Consider the following 4,201-nt stretch of genomic DNA (forward strand, 5'->3'; position numbering starts at 1 on the left):
CATGACATGGAGATAAAGTATCCTGTGATGGAGGACTGGATAAAGAAGATGTGGTACATATACACAATGGAATTCTACTCAGCCATAAGAAAAGTTGAAATACTGCCATTTGTGACAACAAGGATGGACCTTGAGAATGTTATGCTAAGCGAAATAAGTCAGTTAGAAAAAGCTAAGAATCATATGATTTCACTCATATGTGGGAGATAAAACTGAAACTCATGAACACAAACATCAGTGTGTGGTTGCCAGAGGGAAAGGGTTGTAGTTGGGGGGTTAAAGTGCCTAATATATGGAAGATGATTTGACTTTGGGTGGTGGGCACACAGTGCAATATACAGATCTTGTAACATTTCTATCCACACCTGAAACCTATATGATCTTATTAACAAATATCACCCAATAAATTTAATTTTTTAAAAAAGCAGGAAAAAACAGTGAAATGGAAGGAATGCTATGAGATTATCTCATAGATTATGCAACGGTATATGTATTTTTGTTGTTTTGTATAATTGAATTTACATATAGATTTGGTAAAGCCCCAGTTACTAGTATTTATAGATTCCTTTGTCTCACATGCTTTCCCAGCCTCCTGAACTATATAATTTGTATAATCTGTATGAAAAATAGAAATTTTCTTGTAATTTGGGGGAGGAGAAGTTAATCTTAGAAAATGAAATATGAGTTTTATGTCCTAGTATCTTTGTGTTTATTCAAAGCATTTAATTTGTCATTCTCCCACAATGATTTCTTTGGCTCCTCCTCTAACTATTTTGTTGATGGGGTGTTCATTTGAAATAAATCACCTTTCAGAAATTTTTCAAGAATTAATTGTTAAGAGGTTCTTGACCCATGTATCTCAAGGTTGTGAGTTTTAAGGTGAATGTGTTTTATTCTCTTTTGTTGCTACCATTTTGCTGAACTTCAGATGATTGACGATGGTATTTAGAATTTCCTATAATGGCACTCTAATAATAGCAGCGTTCTGAATTACTTTAATGAAAAAGATTCATTGAGTGCCTGGAATTGGTTATTTTGATACGTAAGATAATAGGTGCATGGTCAGTGAGATGCACTTATGGCAGAATTTCCTTTGCTAAAATGACCTATTTTTGCTACCCTAGTGAAATCAATACCACTTTGAAATGTCATTAGGTGGCAACAAACCATTTTTTTAAAAAGCACATTATTCAGTGCACATTTAATTGCCTTATAGTGTTGCAAAAATACACAGTGGTTCATTAATACTGACAAAAGACCTGTTAGGCAGTTCTCCGGGAAGCTGCAGACCACAATGAGAAGTGCTTTAATATATGTGAATGTTTACATTGAGTGCAAAGATGCTTTTGATACCTTAATCTTTCATAGAACTGGGTTTTGGAGCTTTAAAAAGAATTTTTTTTAAAAAAAAATCTAAGCTATAAATCAGCAAATTTGGTGAAAACGTGTGAAACTCTAAGCACAGTGACGGCAGAGATGATGTTTAACCTGTGCATTCCTGTGTTTCTAGAGCTTAGTTCTCATGACTACCAGAGTTGATGTTCAATAAATTTTGAATAAATGAAGGAAAGATACATTGCAAGCGAATTTGGAGAAAATCTGTGAATTAGAAAGGAGTTATAAATGAACCAAAGGCAGACAATAAACCCTATAAATAGCAGAGTCCTGCTCATTAAATCTGACCTCTAAATTGTGAATTTCCTTAATGCAGCTTGTAGGTTATGCTACACATTCAGGTTTTAAGAAGTCATACTTTTTGCCACATGATGGCATCATTGTAGTTATGATGGAGGTTTTAACTACAAGCTGAAGGAATTTGTTTTTAACACATTCTCTTAAATGCTTATCTTTGATGAAATGTGCATGAGGTATGGTATTATGCAATTGGCCTATAAAAGTATGACAAAATGTTAAATATGCATTTAACCCTAAATTTAAGAATAATTTCTACATTTGTAATGATTACAATTTCTCTGAAACCCTAAAGATTCTCCAAACAAATGTAAACAATTAGATAAAAATCAAACCAGATTAATAATGAGGTAGTTCAAGTAAATTGGAAAAGGCAAGTCAATGCAATATTGTTAAATTTTAAGACATTTTATTTCTCATAACCATTAGAGGTTTGCAGGCTTTAGCTGTTTCCTCTGAGCTACTCTAGGATTCTCATACTTGAGATGAAATAATATACTTTCTCTTTGGAATCACATTTTCAGCATGCTTTCCTCATATTTACCTTTGCCCATAGTCACTATGGTTTAGATTGAAATTGATTTGGTCGCCATTGGGTTGCTCAACCTTTTCCTAACACCTCCCTAAAGATTCCCAGACAAACAATTAGATTGTCTCCCATGTCATTAGTTTCTTGCCTGAATTTGGAAGATAAGAAGCTGGTTATTTCCACCCAATAACGTTCTCTCCTATTTTCCCACTTTGGGCTTAAATTAATTAGAATATTGCCTTACTATTTAATATAGGAAAATTATTATTTAAAATTGTGAATGAAATAGATGTTTCTTAGAAAAGCATAAAATATTTTCTTTGTGCAAGATGTATCTTCTTTTGATAAGGGGTTCTGTATTCTGGCTCCTTCCTTGGTTGATATATTTATATATTTAAAAATCTCTCTCAGTAAAGAGGAACCACATTTTTAAAAAGAGATCTATTGACATTAAACTGAAGATATTGGGCTGCCTAGTTGTGTTCTCTGGTCTAAAACGTATCTATCTTCAGTATTCCCTATCTTCCATGCCTTTCTTAGAAAATAAATGATTGTAATTCTCTAGTAATTTAATTAGCCTTGTATTTTGTTTTAAATGTAGAATATTTTTCAAGAGACTTTTATATAATGGGAATGTAATTAATATTCCATTTTCTCATTTACATTTATGACATTTAGAAGACATTAGCTAAATACTTAAAACCAGTAATTTTTGAGATTGATTACACATTTCAGATTTGCAGTTCAATTTTTTTGTAAGGCATTTGTATTTTATCCAGAAAGTAAGTAAAAGAGGTAAACACATTAATTAAGAAGATTCTCAGGTTGTGACTTTGTGAGAATTAAATAGATTATGGTATCATTGCTTTTCCTGAGGCAGCTCTGAAAAATCTTTTAGCCTTTGTAGAAACAGGATGTGAGTTTGTAAGAGGCAAGAGTAGATACTTTGTTGTATAGATACAGAGAAACCTGGCACTAGAATATGAGTTCTGCTGTAGGTAGAAAAATAAAACTCTTAGCTGTTTGCTTTAGTAATTTGCTGGAAGTCAAATATATTAGATATTATCCTTATCCTATGAAATGTATAAAGGCTAGTTAGTCAGTCTTTGTAATTATTGTCAAGTTGATCTTCAAAGTACGGATGAGTGCCCTAGAGTCCAGAGTTCTATTCTTAGCTCCACTGTTGCTCACAAGTTGGTTATACATATAAAGTCCCATGCTTAAATATGAATTCTAATTTGTGTCTCTCAGCTGATTAGTGACTTTAAACATTTTTTCATATGTCTCTTGACCATCTTTATGCTCACTTTGGAGAAGTGTCTACGTAGGTCCTTTGCCCATTTTTTAATTGGATTGTTTGTCTTCCTTTTGCTAAGTCATTAACCCCTTATCATATGAATCATTGGCAAATACGTTCTCCCATGAAGTGGGCTCTCTTTTCATTTTGTTGAAGGCTCCTTTGCTGTGCAGAAACTTTATTTTGATGTAGTCCCATTTTTAAAATTTTCTCCTTAGTTTCCTTTGCCCTAGGAGATGTATACACAAACATATTGCTATGAGATATGTCTCAGCTTTTTCTGCCTATGGTTTCTTCTATGATTTTTGTGACTTACATTTAAGTATTTTATCCATTATGAATTTATTCTTGTGTATGGTGTTAAGTTGGTGGTCTAATTTCATTTTTTTGGCATGTACCTGTCCAATTTTCCCAACACCACTTATTGAAGAGACTGCCTTACTCCATTGTGTATGCTCTTGCCTCCTTTATCAAATATTAGAGGCCCGGTGCACAAAAATTTGTGCACTTGGCAGGGAGTGTCCCTCAGCCCAGCCGGTGCCCATTCACAGTCCAGGACCCCTTGGGGGATGTCCACCTGTCGACTTAGGCCCACTCCCCGGGGGATCAGACCTAAGCTTGCAGTCAGACATCCTTCTGGTAGCCAGGGAGCCCTCGGGGGATGTCCGACTAAAGGCTTAGGC

Source organism: Myotis brandtii, unplaced genomic scaffold (genome assembly GCF_000412655.1).
Source record: "Myotis brandtii unplaced genomic scaffold, ASM41265v1 scaffold479, whole genome shotgun sequence".
In the NCBI taxonomy this organism is placed as follows: Eukaryota; Metazoa; Chordata; class Mammalia; order Chiroptera; family Vespertilionidae; genus Myotis; species Myotis brandtii.